Consider the following 19,277-nt stretch of genomic DNA (forward strand, 5'->3'; position numbering starts at 1 on the left):
ACCCGACAATTTAGAATAGAAGGAATAGAGAATCACACATAGATTAGATAGATAGAAACATGTCAGTCACATATATATGAAGTACAGTGACAGTGTTGCTTACTGTACTTGTCATTTAGTGTAAAGGATTTATCAAAAAAAATAATAGTGTTTTCATGCACCGTCTCTTTAAGAAAGCCGGCCGGCAATTCAGCATCTGTACCCGACAATTTATAACAGACAGAATAGAGCTTCACACATAGATTAGATAGATAGAAACATGTCAGTCACATATATATGAAGTACAGTGATAGTGTTGGTTACTGTACTTGTCATTTAGTGTAAAGGATTTATTAAAAAAAATAATAGTGTTTTCATGCACTGTCTCTTTAAAAAAGCCGGCCGGCAATTCTGCATCTGTACCCGACAATTTATAACAGACAGAATAGAGCTTCACACATAGATTAGATAGATAGAAACATGTCAGTCACATATATATGAAGTACAGTGATAGTGTTGGTTACTGTACTTGTCATTTAGTATTAAAATAAAGGATTTATTATTAAAAAAATTGGCGTGGGGTACCCCTTAATTTTAGGCTCTAGCGGAGGTTAAGCAGACAGCTGGGGCAGATGTTTGAAGCCTGGGAAGGGGGTAATACCCACGGAGCTTCCCAGGCTACTAATATCAGCCCCCAGCTGAATACATAGCCTTTACTAGCTATTAAAATGGGGGACCCGCCCAAAAAAAATGACGTGGGGTCCCCCCTAATTTAATAGCTAGCAAAGGCTAGGCAGACAGCTGGGGGCTGATATTAATAGCCCTGGAAGGGAGCCATGAATATTGGCCCCCTCCCAGGCTAGAAACACCAGCCGTCAGCCGCCCCAGAAATGGCGCATCCATAGGATGCGCCAGTTCTGGCACTTAGCCTCGCTCTTCCACGCTGCCCCGGTGCGGTGGCAGGGGGTAATAGGGCTGCGGTTGATGTCAGCTTATAATGCCAGCTGACATCAAGCCCAGGTTAGTAATGGAGAGGCGTCTATAAGACACCCCCATTACTAACCCCATAGTCAAAGTTAAAAAAAACACAAACACCCAGAATAAAGTCCTTTAATTGAAATAAAGACACCATTCTTTATTGTTCTAAATTAAACCATACTTACCATCACACCCATTCCAGCTGAAGCCAACGATCTCCTGTAATAAAAATAAAATAATAAAGCAACCTCATCCTTACCTTTCCATGGTTCCCACGACAGCTTCAGCTCTGCTACATCGAGATGACAGGCTGGACCGCAGCAGAACGCTGCCATCCAGCCTGTCATCCCGCAGACACTGAGAAGCGCAGGCATGCTTGCGCTCCTCAGTGTCTCTCTGTGACGGCATCCAGATGAGCCGAGGTCATGTCCAATGAACTCGGCTCACCTCATGCACGTCACTGACAGCGTGGGAGAATTCTCACGCTGAAGCGCTGAGTGCAGGAGAATTTTCCCACGCTGTCAGTGAGGTGGATGAGGTGAGCTGAGTTCATTGGACATGAGCTCACCTCATGCACGTCACTGACAGCGTGGGAGAATTCTCCTGCACTCAGCACTTCAGCGTGAGAATTTTCCCACGCTGTCAGTGACGTGCATGAGGTGAGCCGAGTTCATTGGACATGACCTCGGCTCATCTGGATGCCGTCACAGCCAGACACTGAGGAGCGCAAGCATGCCTGCGCTTCTCAGTGTCTGCGTGATGACAGGCTGGATGGCAGCGTTCTGCTGCGGTCCAGCCTGTCATCTCGATGTAGCAGAGCTGAAGCTGTCGTGGGAACCATGGAAAGGTAAGGATGAGGTTGGTTTACTATTTTTCTTTTATTGCAGGAGATCGTTGGCTTCAGCTGGAATGGGCGTGATGGTAAGTATGGTTTAATTTAGAACAATAAAGAATTGTGTCTTTATTTCAATTAAAGGACTTTTTTCTGGGTGTTTGTGTTTTTTTTAAATACTTTACTAGAAATTCATGGTGGTCATGTCTAGTACTGGCGTGACCCCATGAATTTTGGGCTTGGGGCCAGCTGATAATACCAAGCTGGCCCTAACCCCTTTATTACCCAGTGAGCCACCCCACCAGGGCCCTGGATGAGTTGGGTACAGCGCCAGAAGATGGCGCTTCTATGAACGCGCCATTTTCCGGGGTGGCTACGGACTGCAATTTGCAGCGGGGGGGGCCCAGAAAGCTTGGGCCTCCCTGAGCTGCAGATTCCAGCCCCCAGCTGCCTGCTGTACCTGGCTGGACACAAATATAGTGCGAAGCCCCACTTCAATTTTTTTTAATTATTTCATGAAATAATTAAGAAAAAAAGGCCTTCCCTATATTGTTGTGTCCGGCCAGGTACAAATAGGCAGCTGGTGGTTGGGGGCAGCCCGTTCCTGCGTGCTGTACCTGGCTGGACACAAATATAGTGCGAAGCCCCACTTCAATTTTTTTTAATTATTTCATGAAATTCATGAAATAATTAAGAAAAAAAGGCCTTCCCTATATTGTTGTGTCCGGCCAGGTACAAATAGGCAGCTGGTGGTTGGGGGCAGCCCATTCCTGCCTGCTGTACCTGGCTGGACACAAATATAGTGCGAAGCCCCACTTCAATTTTTTTAAATTATTTCAGGAAATTCATGAAATAATTAAAAAAAAATTGACGTGGGGCTTCGCACTATATTTGTGTCCAGTCAGGTGCAGCAGGCAGGAACGGGCTGCCCCAACCACCAGCTGCCTATTTGTACCTGGCCGGACACAACAATATAGGGAAGCCCTTTTTTTCTTAATTATTTCATGAAATAATTTAAAGAAAATTGACGTGGGGCTTCGCCCTGTTTTTGTGTCCAGCCAGGTACAACTATGCAGCTGGGGGCTGGAATCCGCAGCGCAGGGAGGCCCAAGCTTTCTGGGCCACCCCCGCTGCAAATTGCAGTCCGCAGCCACCCCAGAAAATGGCGCGTTCATAGAAGCGCCATCTTCTGGCGCTGTACCCAACTCATCCAGGGCCCTGATGCGGTGGCTCACTGGGTAATAAAGGGGTTAGGGCCAGCTTGGCATTATTTGCTGGCCCTAAGCCCAAAATTCATGGGGTCACGCCAATATTAGACATGACCACCATGAATTTCTAGCAAAGTATTTAAAAAAAACACAACACCCAAAAAAAAGTCCTTTAATTGAAATAAACACACAATTCTTTATTGTTCTAAATTAAACCATACTTACCATCACACCCATTCCAGCTGAAGCCAACGATCTCCTGAAATAAAAGAAAAATAATAAAGCAACATCATCCTTACCTTTCCATGGTTCCCATGACAGCTTCAGCTCTGCTACATCGAGATGACAGGCTGGACCGCAGCAGAAAGCTGCCATCCAGCCTGTCATCCCGCAGACACTGAGAAGCGCAGGCTTGCTTGCGCTCCACAGTGTCTTTCTGTGAGGGCATACAGATGAGCCGAGTTAATGTCCAATGAACTCGGCTCACCTCATGCACGTCACTGACAGCGTGGGAAAATTCTCCTGCACTCAGCGCTTCAGCGTAGGAGAATTCTCACACTGAAGCGCTGAGTGCAGGAGAATTCTCCCACGCTGTCAGTGACGTGCAGGAGGTGAGCTGAGTTCATTGGACATGAGCTCACCTTATGCACGTCACTGACAGCGTGGGAAAATTCTCCTGCACTCAGCACTTCAGCGTGGGAGAATTCTCACGCTGAAGCGCTGAGTGCAGGAGAATTCTCCCACGCTGTCAGTGACGTGCAGGAGGTGAGCTGAGTTCATTGGACATGAGCTCACCTTATGCACGTCACTGACAGCGTGGGAGAATTCTCCTGCACTCAGCACTTCAGCATGAGAATTTTCCCACGCTGTCAGTGACGTGCATGAGGTGCGCCGAGTTCATTGGACATGAACTCGTCTCATCTTTATGCCGTCACAGCCAGACACTGCAGAGCGCAAGCATGCCTGCGCTTCTCAGTGTCTGCGGGATGACAGGCTGGATGGCAGCGTTCTGCTGCAGTCCAGCCTGTCATCTCGATGTAGCAGAGCTGAAGCTGTCGTGGGAACCATGGAAAGGTAAGGATGAGGTTGCTTTATTATTTTTCTTTTATTGCAGGAGATCGTTGGCTTCAGCTGGAATGGGCGTGACGGTAAGTATGGTTTAATTTAGAACAATAAAGGATTGTGTCTTTATTTCAATTAAAGGACTTTATTCTGGGTGTTTGTGTTTTCTTTTAACTTTGACTATGGGGTTAGTAATGGGGGTGTCTTATAGACGCCTCTCCATTACTAACCTTGGCTTGATGTCAGCTGGCATTATAAGCTGACATCAACCGCAGCCCTATTACCCCCTGCCACCGCTACAGGGCAGCGTGGAAGAGCGAAGCTAAGTGCCAGAATTGACGCATCCTATGAATGCGCCATTTCTGGGGCGGCTGACGGCTGGTGTTTCTAGCCTGGGAGGGGGCCAATATTCATGGCACCCTTCCTGGGCTATTAATATCAGCCCCCAGCTGTCTGCCTAGCCTTTGCTAGCTATTAAATTAGGGGGGACCCCACGTCATTTTTTTTGGGGGGTCCCCCATTTTAATAGCTAGTAAAGGCTATGTATTCAGCTGGGGGCTCATATTAGTAGCCTGGGAAGCTCCGTGGGTATTACCCCCTTCCCAGGCTTCAAACATCTGCCCCAGCTGTCTGCTTAACCTCCGCTAGAGACTAAAATTAAGGGGAACCCCACGCCAATTTTTTTTAATAATAAATCCTTTATTTTAATACTAAATGACAAGTACAGTAATCAACAATGTCACTGTACTTCATATATATGTGACTGACATGTTTCTATCTATCTAATCTATGTGTGAAGCTCTATTCTGTCTGTTATAAATTGTCGGGTACAGATGCTGAATTGCCGGCCGGCTTTTTTAAAGAGACAGTGCATGAAAACACTATTATATTTTTTAATAAATCCTTTACACTAAATGACAAGTACAGTAAGCAACATTGTCACTGTACTTCATATATATGTGACTGACATGTTTCTATCTATCTAATCTATGTGTGAAGCTCTATTCTGTCTGTTATAAATTGTCGGGTACAGATGCTGAATTGCCGGCCGGCTTTTTTAAAGAGACAGTGCATGAAAACACTATTATATTTTTTAATAAATCCTTTACACTAAATGACAAGTACAGTAAGCAACACTGTCACTGTACTTCATATATATGTGACTGACATGTTTCTATCTATCTAATCTATGTGTGAGGCTCTATTCCTTCTTGTCTAAATATGCCGCTGCTGAATTGCCGGCCGGCTTTTTTAAAGAAAGCGTCTTCTGAGCAGTTTGTCAGCTTTTGGACACCTTTGAAGGTGTTTTCTATGTGTTTCTATGTGTTTTTGTTTGCCTGCTATTGGTTTTAACGGTGTTCTAAGGTGTTCGACGAACAGTTCGACGAACAGTTCCTCGAACATCCCGGTGTTCGACGAACCGAACCGAACCCGAACCCGAACACTATGGGGGTGGCTCAACACTATTGATGAATTCATTGTGAGGAGTAATTTATAAAATGGGATCACTTTGGAGGGGTTTCTGCTGTTTTGGTACTTTTGGAACTCCGCAAATGTCACCCTCAAAATATTCTTGCAAAATCTGCATTCCCAAAACCCAAATAGCGCTCTTACTTTCAAAGCTATGCTGTGTGACCAAACAGTAGTTTCTGAAGACATATGGGGCATCACCGCATTTCAATGAAATTGTGCAACTTTAGATATTTTCACAAGAAAAACTAAATATATATTGACCTAAATTTACCATTAATATAAAGTACAATGTGTTACAAAATAACACTTTCAGAATCACGGGGATATGTTAAGCATTCCAGTGTTATTGCCACATAAAGTGATACACGTCAGATTTAAAAAACGGTGCTTGGTCATGAAGCTCAAAATTGTCTGTAACTAATAGGTTACAAATCAATATTAAAATAAAATAAATCATGGTATATTTCCTTTCATCACAAGTAATGCTCATCTTTCTACTGCTTAGCTTAGAAAGAGTTAAATTACAAAAGCCAGAAGAAGTCAGGATGGCTGAGCAGACTAAGGCGCTGCGTTCAGTTCACAGTTTCTCCTGAAGACGTAGGTTCGAATCCCACTTCTGACATTAGTATTTTCTTTCAAGAAATTGTACAACTTCACTCCTGTTACTGATCAGTTGGGGTTCTGCTCTATTGGTGGCAATCTCAAATCAAAAACTAAAAGTGATGGGGGGCTTAGCAAATCCAATTCACAATGTCGGCACTTTGGCAGTATTCCTGTGGGTCCTTGAGGCAAATCTTAATTGTCCTGAATTTGTGCTTTCACAAAAGACTTCTGGGAACATCAAATAGTTTCTTTGTGCATATGTTAGTTGTTGCTTTGACATTGGAAAAATACTGTGGATAGGAAAATGGGAGGGACTATTTCATCTCTATGCGTTCTCGGTCTTTATTAGGCAAGAGAGTGAACCTCCTAAGGTGCTGTCATCGAAGATTCCTAGAAACCGAATTACCAGTAAGTCTGATTTCAGATTTTTCTACCTCACGCATCAATAGACTATAAATATACTTAATAAACAAAAGCTAAAAGAGCAGATGAACATAGTTTAACAAGTCTGAAATGCGGATGTAATACTGACATCAAAGTTTCACCACATTTTGGGACAAATGTTTTCACTTTCAACATTAACAATCAGTAGAATATTTCCGCTAAATTTGCATCTCCTTTCTTCACTCCAATTGTTTGCACCTAAGAAAAAATAAAGCTTGATGCAACATTATGCTTACAATTTGTGTTTTATGCTCAATCATCACTAGTGTTGAGCCACCCCCGTAGTGTTCGGGTTCGGTTCGGTTCGTCGAACACCGGGATGTTCGAGGAACTGTTCGTCGAACTGTTCGTCGAACACCTTAGAACACCGTCGAACACCGTTAAAACCAATGGCAGGCAAACAAAAACACATAGAAACACATAGAAAACACCTGCAAAGGTGTCCAAAAGCAGACAAACTGCTCAGAAGACACTCTCTTTAAAAAAGCCGGCCGGCAAATTCAGCAGCGGCATACACCGGTACCCGACAATTTAGACAAGAAGGAATAGAGCATCACACATAGATTAGATAGATAGAAACATGTCAGTCACACATATAAGAAGCACAGTGACAGTGTTGGTTACTGCACTTGTCATTTAGTGTAAAGGATTTATTAAAAAAAATATTAGTGTTTTCATGCACCGTCTCTTTAAAAAAGGCGGCCGGCAATTCAGCATCTGTACCCGACAATTTTGAACAGAAAGAATAGAGCTTCACACATAGATTAGATAGATAGAAACATGTCAGTCACATATATAATAAGTACAGTGACAGTGTTGCTTACTGTACTTGTCATTTAGTGTAAAGGATTTATTTAAAAAAATAATAGTGTTTTCATGCACTGTCTCTTTAAAAAAGCCGGCCGGCAATTCAGCAGCGGTACCCGACAATTTAGAACAGAAAGATAGAGCATCACACATAGATTAGATAGATAGAAACATGTCAGTCACATTTATAATAAGTACAGTGATAGTGTTGGTTACTGTACTTGTCATTTAGTGTTAAAATAAAGGATTTATTAAAATAAAAATTGGCACGGGATCCCCCATAATTTTAGGCTCTAGCGGAGGTTAAGCAGACGGCTGGGGCAGATGTTTGAAGCCTCGGAAGGGGGTAATACCCACGGAGCTTCCCAGGCTACTAATATCAGCCCCCAGCTGAATGCTTAGCCTTTACTAGCTATTAAAATGGGGGACCCCCCAAAAAAAATGACGTGGGGTCCCCCCTATTTTAATAGCTAGCAAAGGCTAGGCAGACAGCTGGGGGCTGATATTAATAGCCCAGGAAGGGTGCCATGAATATTGGCCCCCTCCCAGGCTAGAAACACCAGCCGTCAGCCGCCCCAGAAATGGCGCATCCATAGGATGCGCCAATTCTGGCACTTAGCCTCGCTCTTCCCACTGCCCTGTAGCGGTGGCAGTGGGGTAATAGGGCTGGGGTTGATGTCAGCTTATAATGCCAGCTGACATCAAGCCCAGGTTAGTAATGGAGAGGCGTCTATAAGACACCCCCATTACTAACCCCATAGTCAAAGTTAAAAAAAACACAAACACCCAGAATAAAGTCCTTTAATTGAAATAAACACACAATTCTTTATTGTTCTAAATTAAACCATACTAACCGTCACGCCCATTCCAGCTGAAGCCAACGATCTCCTGTAATAAAAATAAAATAATAAACAAACATCATCCTTACCTTTCCATGGTTCCCAGGACAGCTCCAGCTCTGCTACATCGAGATGACTGGCTGGACCGCAGCAGAACGCTGCCATCCAGCCTGTCATCCCGCAGACACTGAGAAGCGCAGGCATGCTTGCGCTCCTCACTGTCTCGCTGTGACGGCATCCAGATGAGCCGAGGTCATGTCCAATGATCTCGGCTCACCTCATGCACGTCACTGACAGCGTGGGAAAATTCTCACGCTGAAGCGCTGAGTGCAGGAGAATTTTCCCACGCTGTCAGTGAGGTGCGTGAGGTGAGCTGAGTTCATTGGACATGAGCTCACCTCATGCACGTCACTGACAGCGTGGGAGAATTCTCCTGCACTCAGCACTTCAGCGTGAGAATTTTCCCACGCTGTCAGTGACGTGCATGAGGTGAGCCGAGTTCATTGGACATGACCTCGGCTCATCTGGATGCCGTCACAGCGAGACAGTGAGGAGCGCAAGCATGCCTGCGCTTCTCAGTGTCCGCGGGATGACAGGCTGGATGGCAGCGTTCTGCTGCGGTCCAGCCAGTCATCTCGATGTAGCAGAGCTGGAACTGTCCTGGGAACCATGGAAACGTACGGATGATGTTGGTTTATTATTTTATTTTTATTACAGGAGATCGTTGGCTTCATCTGGAATGGGCGTGATGGTAAGTATGGTTTAATTTAGAACAATAAAGAATTGTGTGTTTATTTCAATTAAAGGACTTTATTCTGGGTGTTGTGTTTTTTTTAAATACTTTACTAGAAATTCATGGCGGTCATGTCTAATACTGGCGTGACCCCATGAATTTTGGGCTTGGGGCCAGCTGATAATACCAAGCTGGCCCTAACCCCTTTATTACCCAGTGAGCCACCGCACCAGGGCCCTGGATGAGTTGGGTACAGCGCCAGAAGATGGCGCTTCTATGAACGCGCCATTTTCCGGGGTGGCTGCGGACTGCAATTTGCTGCGGGGGGGGGGCCCAGAAAGCTTGGGTTTCCCTGCGCTGCAGATTCCAGCCCCCAGCTGCCTAGTTGTACCTGGCTGGACACAAAAATAGGGCGAAGCCCCACGTATTTTTTTTTTAATTATTTCATGAAATTCATGAAATAATTAAGAAAAAAAGGCCTTCCCTATATTGTTGTGTCCGGCCAGGTACAAATAGTCAGCTGGTGGTTGGGGGCAGCCCGTTCCTGCCTGCTGTACCTGGCTGGACACAAATATAGTGCGAAGCCCCACTTCAATTTTTTTTAATTATTTCATGAAATTCATGAAATAATTAAGAAAAAAAGGCCTTTCCTATATTGTTGTGTCCGGCCAGGTACAAATAGGCAGCTGGTGGTTGGGGGCAGCCCGTTCCTGCCTGCTGTACCTGGCTGGACACAAATATAGTGCGAAGCCCCACTTCAATTTTTTTTAATTATTTCATGAAATTCATGAAATAATTAAGAAAAAAAGGCCTTCCCTATATTGTTGTGTCCGGCCAGGTACAAATAGGCAGCTGGTGGTTGGGGGCAGCCCGTTCCTGCCTGCTGTACCTGGCTGGACACAAATATAGTGCGATGCCCCACTTCATATTTTTTAAATAATTTCAGGAAATTCATGAAATAATTAAAAAAAAATTGACGTGGGGCTTCGCACTATATTTGTGTCCAGTCAGGTGCAGCAGGCAGGAACGGGCTGCCCCTAACCACCAGCTGCCTATTTGTACCTGGACGGACACAACAATATAGGGAAGCCCTTTTTTTCTTAATTATTTCATGAAATAATTTAAAGAAAATTGACGTGGGGCTTCGCCCTGTTTTTGTGTCCAGCCAGGTACAACTAGGCAGCTGGGGGCTGGAATCCGCAGCGCAGGGAGGCCCAAGCTTTCTGGGCCACCCCCGCTGCAAATTGCAGTCCGCAGCCACCCCGGAAAATGGCGCGTTCATAGAAGCGCCATCTTCTGGCGCTGTACCCAACTCATCCAGGGCCCTGATGCGGTGGCTCACTGGGTAATAAAGGGGTTAGGGCCAGCTTGGCATTATCATCTGGCCCTAAGCCCGAAATTCATGGGGTCACGCCAATATTAGACATGACCACCATGAATTTCTAGTAAAGTATTTAAAAAAAACACAACACCCAGAAAAAAGTCCTTTAATTGAAATAAACACACAATTCTTTATTGTTCTAAATTGAACCATACTTACCATCACGCCCATTCCAGCTGAAGCCAACGATCTCCTGAAATAAAAGAAAAATAATAAAGCAACATCATCCTTACCTTTCCTTGGTTCCCATGACAGCTTCAGCTCTGCTACATCGAGATGACAGGCTGGACCGCAGCAGAACGCTGCCATCCAGCCTGTCATCCCGCAGACACTGAGAAGCGCAGGCTTGCTTGCGCTCCACAGTGTCTCTCTGTGAGGGCATCCAGATGAGCCGAGTTAATGTCCAATGAACTCGGCTCACCTCATGCACGTCACTGACAGCGTGGGAAAATTCTCCTGCACTCAGCGCTTCAGCGTGGGAGAATTCTCACACTGAAGCGCTGAGTGCAGGAGAATTCTCCCACGCTGTCAGTGACGTGCAGGAGGTGAGCTGCGTTCATTGGACATGAGCTCACCTTATGCACGTCACTGACAGCGTGGGAAAATTCTCCTGCACTCAGCGCTTCAGCGTGGGAGAATTCTCACGCTGAAGCGCTGAGTGCAGGAGAATTCTCCCACGCTGTCAGTGACGTGCAGGAGGTGAGCTGAGTTCATTGGACATGAGCTCACCTTATGCACGTCACTGACAGCGTGGGAGAATTCTCCTGCACTCACCGCTTCAGCGTGAGAATTTTCCCACGCTCTCAGTGACGTGCATTAGGTGAGCCGAGTTCATTGGACATGAACTCGGCTCATCTGGATGCCGTCACAGAGAGACGCTGAGCAGCGCAAGCAAGCCTGCGCTTCTCAGTGTCTGCGGGATGACAGGCTGGATGGCAGCTGCGGTCCAGCCTGTCATCTCGATGTAGCAGAGCTGAAGCTGTCGTGGGAACCATGGAAAGGTAAGGATGAGGTTGCTTTATTATTTTTCTTTTATTGCAGGAGATCGTTGGCTTCAGCTGGAATGGGCGTGACGGTAAGTATGGTTTAATTTAGAACAATAAAGGATTGTGTCTTTATTTCAATTAAAGGACTTTATTCTGGGTGTTTGTGTTTTTTTTAACTTTGACTATGGGGTTAGTAATGGGGGTGTCTTATAGACGCCTCTCCATTACTAACCTGGGCTTGATGTCAGCTGGCATTATAAGCTGACATCAACCCCAACTCTATTACCCCCTGCCACCGCACCAGGGCAGCGTGGAAGAGCGAGGCTAAGTGCCAGAATTGGCGCATCCTATGAATGCGCCATTTCTGGGGCGGCTGACGGCCGGTGTTTCTAGCCTGGGAGGGGGCCAATATTCATGGCTCCCTTCCTGGGCTATTAATATCAGCCCCCAGCTGTCTGCCTAGCCTTTGCTAGCTATTAAATTAGGGGGGACCCCACGTCATTTTTTTTGGGGGGGTCCCCCATTTTAATAGCTAGTAAAGGCTATGTATTCAGCTTTGGGCTGATATTAGTAGCCTGGGTAGCTCCGTGGGTATTACCCCCTTACCAGGCTTCAAACATCTGCCCCAGCTGTCTGCTTAACCTCCGCTAGAGACTAAAATTAAGGGGAACCCCACGCCAATTTTTTTAATAATAAATCCTTTATTTTAATACTAAATGACAAGTACAGTAACCAACACTATCACTGTACATCATATATACGTGACTGACATGTTTCTATCTATCTAATCTATGTGTGAAGCTCTATTCTGTCTGTTATAAATTGTCGGGTACAGATGCTGAATTGCCGGCCGGCTTTCTTAAAGAGACGGTGCATGAAAACACTATTATTTTTTTTAATAAATCCTTTACACTAAATGACAAGTACAGTAATCAACACTGTCACTGTACTTCATATATATGTGACTGACATGTTTCTATCTATCTAATCTATGTGTGATGCTCTATTCTGTCTGTTATAAATTGTCGGGTACCCTGCTGAATTGTCGGCCGGCTTTTTTAAAGAGACGGTGCATGAAAACACTATTATTTTTTTGGATAAATCCTTTACGCTAAATGACAAGAACAGTAAGCAGCACTTTCACTGTACTTCGTATATATGTGGCTGACATGTTTATATCTATCTAATCTATGTGTGAAGCTCTATTCTGTCTGTTCTAAATTGTCGGGTACCGGTGTATGCCGCTGCTGAATTGCCGGTTTTTCATGTTTCACTGTTGGCACTGTTCCCATCGATTTGGGCAATCACTGTAATGCCACAACCACCATGGCTGTGGCATTACAGTGAGTGGCAGACAATCCCTGCATGATTGGTGCTCTAAATAGCGCCAGACATGCAGGACAAGCTTTTGGTGCACGAACAGTTATCGAACATAACCTCGAACAGCCGAATTTTTTGCAAATCGTTCGGGTTCGTCGAACAACTCGAACACCGCCCAAAACAGCTCGAATTTGAGATTGGCGAACAGTTCTAGTCGAACACCGCTCATCTCTAATCATCACCTGTCCTACAAAGACACAGTCAGAATTACCCTGGCGAATTGAGTAAATTTGAAAATGTCAAAAAAATGCAGAATTGCTGTTTTTTCTATTCATTCACAAAGAATAAATGTAAGTTCTTAAATATGTGCGCAAAATAGCGGTACTTTCAAATATAGATAATCTTGCAAAAACAAGTCAAAGTAAAAAAAAATGCATCCAGTTGTGACATTTACAGTGTGTTGAACATTCCTGAATCTAAACATGTCCTGCCGAAATAGCTCAGTTGGGAGAGCGTTAGACTGAAGATCTAAAGGTCCTGGGTTTCGGCAAAAGTTTTTTTCTTCACCCATTAAATTATAAGCAGAAAATAAACAAAGCATATGGACTGACTGTTTACAGAGAATGTAAAAGTCCTAATCATTATAACTATCTACAGGAAATAAAATGATAGAAACTTGAGAACTGAACACTTTTAACTTTTGAGGAAAATAATATTTTTTGTAATTTTTCCTTCATTCTGGACATCATCACTTTGTTTTATTTTAGTTTGACTTAGCTGTATGAGGATTTAAAGGAAACCTGATAGCTAATACGGGCAGCATGTATCAGACACTAGCTTAATGACTTCAGCCATTTATGTTTGACTATGAATCGCTGTGGCATTACTGAGACAAATATGCTTCAAAAATATGCCAGGAACAAAGCTGTTTGGGGAAAAAGCTAGGAAGTCAAAAAACACAAGCCCCAACTCAAGACCGTCATCTTTCATTCTAAAAATAGGGGTTTCCACGTTAATGGTAAGACAAGGAATCCACAGATTTGGCATTTCTCTAGCAAGGAGAACCCACTTAAAATGTATGGGGTGCTTGTCTCCATAAGCGCAAGCTGGGCACTAAACTGGCTTATTTGCAATTCTGGATGTTGCAGAGTGAAAACACCTGTTGGACAAAAATAGTAATTGTCGGTGTTGATGAATTCATTGTGAGGAGTAATTTATAAAATGGGATCACTTTGGAGAGGTTTCTGCTGTTTTGGTACTTTTTGAACTCCGCAAATGTCAGCCTCAAAATATTCTTGCAAAATCTGCATTCCCAAAACCCAAATAGTGCTCTTACTTTCAAAGCCCTGCTGTGTGACCAAACAGTAGTTTCTGAAGACCTATGGGGCATCACCGCTTTTCAATGAAATTGTGCAACTTTAGATATTTTCACAAGAAAAACTAAATATATATTGACCTAAATTTACCATTAATATAAAGTACAATGTGTTACAAAATAACACTATCAGAATCACTGGGATATGTTAAGCATTCCAGTGTTATTGCCACATAAAGTGATACATGTCAGATTTAAAAAACGGTGCTTGGTCATGAAGCTCAAAATTGGCTGTAACTTATAGGATACAAATCAATATTGGAATAAAAGAAATCATGGTATATTTCCTTTCATCACAAGTAATGCTCATCTTTCTACTGCTTAGCTCAGAAAGAGTTAAATTACAAAAGCCAGAAGAAGTCAGGATGGCCGAGCGGTCTAAGGCGCTGCGTTCAGGTCGCAGTCTCTGCTGGAGGCGTGGGTTCGAATCTCACTTCTGACATTATCATTTTCTTTCAAGAAATTGTACAGCTTCACTCCTGTTACTGATCAATTGGGGTTCCGCTCCATTGGTGGCAATCTCAAATCGAAAACTAAAAGCAATCGGACTAAGCAAAACCAATTCTCAACGTTGGCACTTTGGCAGTATTCCTGGGGGTCCTTGAGGCAAATCTTTAATGTCCTGAATTTGTGCTTTCACAAAAGACTTCTGGGAACATCAAATAGTTTTTGTGCATATATTAGTTGTTGTTTTGGCATTGGAAAAATACTGTGGATAGGAAAATGAGAGGGACAATTTCATCTCTATGTGTTCTCTGTCCCTATTAGGGCAGAGAGTGAACCTCCTAATGTGCTGTCGTGGAGGATTCCTAGAAACCGAATTACCAGTAAGTCTAATTTCAGATTTTTCTACCTCAGGCATCAATAGAATATAAATATACTTAATAAACAAAAGCTAAAAAGCAGATGAACATAGTTTAAGAAGTCTGAAATGTGCATGTGATACTGACATCAAAGTTTCTCCACATTTTGGGACAAATGTTTTCACTTTCAACATTAACAATCAGTAGAATATTTTCTCTAAATTTGCATCTCCTTTCTTCACTCCAATTGTTTGCACCTAAGAAAAAATAAAGCTTGATGCAACATTATGCTTACAAATTGTGTTTTATGCTCAATCATCACCTGTCCTACAAAGACACATTCAGAATTACCCTGGCGAATTGAGTAAATTTGAAAATATAAAAAAAATGCAGAATTGCTGTTTTTTCTATTCATTCACAAAGAATTAATGTAAGTTCTTAAATATGTACGCAAAATAGCGGGACTTTCAAATATAGATAATCTTGCAAAAACAAGTCAAAGTAAAAATAAATACATCCAGTTGTGACATCTACAGTGTGTTTAACATTCCTGAATCTAAATGTGTCCTGCTGAAATAGGTCAGTTGGGAGAGCGTTAGCCTGAAGATCTAAAGGTCCTAGGGTCAATCCTGGGTTTTGGCAAAAGTTTTTTTCTTCACCCATTAAATTTTAAGCAGAAAATAAACAAAGCATATGGACTGACTGTTTACAGAGAATGTAAAAGTCCTAATCATTATAACTATCTACAGGAAATAAAATGATAGAAACTTGAGAACTGAACACTTTTAACTTTTGAGGAAAATAATATTTTTTGTAATTTTTCCTTCATTCTGGACGTCATCACTTTGTTTTATTTTAGTTTGATTTAGCTGTATGAGGATTTAAAGGAAACCTGATAGCTAATACGGGCAGCATGTATCAGACACTAGCTGAATGATTTCAGCCATTTATGTTTGACTATGAATCGCTGTGGCATTACTGAGACAAATATGCTTTAAAAATATGCCAGGAAAAAAGTTGTTTGGGGAAAAAGCCAGGAAGGCAAAATACACAAGCCCCAACTCAGGACCGTCATCTTTCATTCTAAAAATAGGAGTTTCCACGGTAATGGTAAGACAAAGAATCCACAGATTTGGCATTTCTCTAGCGAGGAGAGCCTACTTAAAATGTATGGGGTGCTTGTCTCCATAAGCGCAAGCTGGGCACTAAACTGGCTTATTTGCAATTCTAGATGTTGCAGAGTGAAAACACCTGTTGGACAAAAATAGTAATTGCCGGTGTTGCTGAATTCATTGTGAGGAGTAATTTATAAAATGGGATCACTTTGGAGGGGTTTCTGCTGTTTTGGTACTTTTGGAACTCCGCAAATGTCACCCTCAAAATATTCTTACAAAATCTGCATTCCCAAGACCCAAATAGCGCTCTTACTTTCAAAGCCCTGCTGTGTGACCAAACAGTAGTTTCTGAAGACATATGGGGCATCACCGCATTTCAATGAAATTGTGCAACTTTAGATATTTTCACAAGAAAAACTAAATATATATTGACCTAAATTTACCATTAATATAAAGTACAATGTGTTAAGCATTCCAGTGTTATTGCCACATGAAGTGATACATGTCAGATTTAAAAAACGGTGCTTGGTCATGAAGCTCAAAATTGGCTGTAACTAATAGGTTACAAATCGATATTGAAATAAAAGAAATCATGGTATATTTCCTTTCATCACAAGTAATGCTCATCTTTCTACTGCTTAGCTTAGAAAGAGTTAAATTAAAAAAGCCAGAAGAAGTCAGGATGGCCGAGCGGTCTACCGGTGTTCAGGTTGCAGTTTCTCCTGGAGGCATGGGTTCGAGTCCCACTTCTGACATTAACATTTTCTTTCAAGAAATTGTACAGCTTCACTCCTGTTACTGATTAGTTGGGGGTCCGCTCTATTGGTGGCAATCTCAAATCGAAAACTAAAAGTGATGGGGCTTAGCGAAACCAATTCTCAACGTTGGCACTCTGGCAGTATTCCTGGGGAACCTTGAGGCAAATGTCCTGAATTTGTGCTTTCACAAAAGACTTATGGGAACATCAAATAGTTTCTTTGTGCATATGTTAGTTGTTGCTTTGGCATCGGAAAAATACTGTGGATAGGAAAATGGTAGGGACTATTTCATCTCTATGTGTTCTCTGTCCCTATTAGGGCAGAGAGTGAACCTCCTAAGGTGCTGTCCTGGAAGATTTCAAGAAACTGAATTACCAGTAAGTCTAATTTCAGATTTTTCTACCTCAGGCATCAATAGTCTATAAATATACTTAATAAACAAAAGCTAAAAGAGCAGATGAACATAGTTTAACAAGTCTGAAATGCGCATGTGATACTGACATCAAAGTTTCACCACATTTTGGGACAAATGTTTTCACTTTCAACATTAACAATCAGTAGAATATTTTCTCTAAATTTGCATCTCCTTTCTTCACTCCAATTGTTTGCACCTAAGAGAAAATAAAGCTTGATGCAACATTATGCTTACAAATTGTGTTTTATGCTCAATCATCACCTGTCCTACAGAGACACAGTCAGAATTACCCTGGCGAATTGAGTAAATTTGAAAATGTAAAAAAAATGCAGAATTGCTGTTTTTTTCTATTCATTCACAAAGAATTAATGTAAGTTCTTAAATATGTACGCAAAATAGTGGGACTTTAAAATATAGATAATCTTGCAAAAACAAGTCAAAGTAAAAATAAATACATCCAGTTGTGATATCTACAGTGTGTTGAACATTCTTGAATCCAAACGTGTCTGGCTGAAGTAGCTCAGTTGGGAGAGAGCTAGACTGAAGATCTGAAGGTCCCTGGTTCAGCTCTGGATTTTGGAAAAAGCTTTTTTCTTCACCCATTAAATTTTAAGCAGAAAATAAACAAAGCATAGTGACTGACTGTTTACAGAGAATGTAAAAGTCATAATCATTATAACTATCTACAGGAAATAAAATGATAGAAACTTGAGAACTGAACACTTTTAACTTTTGAGGAAAATAATATTTTTTTGTAATTTTTCCTTCATTCTGGACGTCATCACTTTGTTTTATTTTAGTTTGACTTAGCTGTATGAGGATTTAAAGGAAACCTGATAGCTAATACGGGCAGCATGTATCAGACACTAGCTGAATGATTTCAGCCATTTATGTTTGACTATGAATCGCTGTGGCATTACTGAGACAAATATGCTTCAAAAATATGCCAGGAACAAAGCTGTTTGGGGAAAAAGCCAGGAAGGCAAAAAAACACAAGCCCCAACTCAGGACCATAATCTTTCATTCTAAAAAAAGGGGTTTCCACGTTAATGGTAAGACAAAGAATCCACAGATTTGGCATTTCTCTAGCGAGAAGAGCCCACTTAAAATGTATGGGGTGCTTGTCTCCATACGCGGAAGCTGGGCACTAAACTGGCTTATTTGCAATTCTGGATGTTGCAGAGTGAAAACACCTGTTGGACAAAAATAGTAATTGCCGGTGTTGATGAATTCATTGTGAGGAGTAATTTATAAAATGGGATCACTTTGGAGCGGTTTCTGCTGTTTTGGTACTTTTGGAACTCCGCAAATGTCACCCTCAAAATATTCTTGCAAAATCTGCATTACCAAAACCCAAATAGCGCTCTTACTTTCAAAGCCCTGCTGTTGACCAAACAGTAGTTTCTGAAGACATATGGGGCATCACCGCATTTCAATGAAATTGTGCAACTTTAGATATTTTCACAAGAAAAACTAAATATATATTGACCTAAATTTACCATTAATATAAAGTACAATGTGTTACAAAATAACACTATCAGAATCACGGGGATATGTTAAGGATTCCAGTGCTATTGCCACATAAAGTGATACATGTCAGATTTAAAAAATGTGCGTGGTCATGAAGCTCAAAATTGGCTGTAACTAATAGGTTACAAATAAATATTAAAATAAATGAAATTATGGTATATTTCCTTTCATCACAAGTAATGCTCATCTTTCTACTGCTTAGCTTAGAAAGAGTTAAATTACAAAAGCCAGGAGAAGTCTGGATGATCGAGCTGTCTAAGGCGCTGCGATCAGGTCACTGTCTCTTCTGAAGGAGTGGGTTTGAATCCAACTTCTGACATTAGCATTTTCTTTCAAGAAATTGTTCAGCTTCACTCCTGTTACTGATCATTTGGGGTTCCGCTCTATTGGTGGCAATATCAAATCGAAAACTAAAAGTGATGGGGCTTAGCAAAACCAATTCTTAACGTTGGCACTTTGGCAGTATTCCTGGGGTCCTTGAGGCAAATCTTAAATGTCCTGAATTTGTGCTTTCACAAAAGATTTCTGGGAACATCAAATAGTTTCTTTGTGCATATGTTAGTTGTTGCTTTGGCATCAGAAAAATACTGTTGATAGGAAAATGGGAGGGACTATTTCATCTCTATAAGTTCTCTG

The 19,277-nt window shown here is 42.2% G+C and overlaps 1 non-coding gene across 1 annotated transcript; it reads left to right on the plus strand.

Annotated features, from left to right (window-relative positions):
- Positions 1-14,379: 14,379 nt before the first annotated feature.
- On the plus strand, positions 14,380-14,462 carry TRNAL-CAG (transfer RNA leucine (anticodon CAG)). Its single transcript has one exon. It is a non-coding gene; the product is annotated as a tRNA-Leu (tRNA).
- Positions 14,463-19,277: the final 4,815 nt, after the last annotated feature.

Source organism: Phyllobates terribilis, unplaced genomic scaffold (assembly GCF_046119375.1).
Source record: "Phyllobates terribilis strain yellow unplaced genomic scaffold, ASM4611937v1 Scaffold_65__1_contigs__length_7625178, whole genome shotgun sequence".
Lineage (NCBI taxonomy): Eukaryota > Metazoa > Chordata > Amphibia > Anura > Dendrobatidae > Phyllobates > Phyllobates terribilis.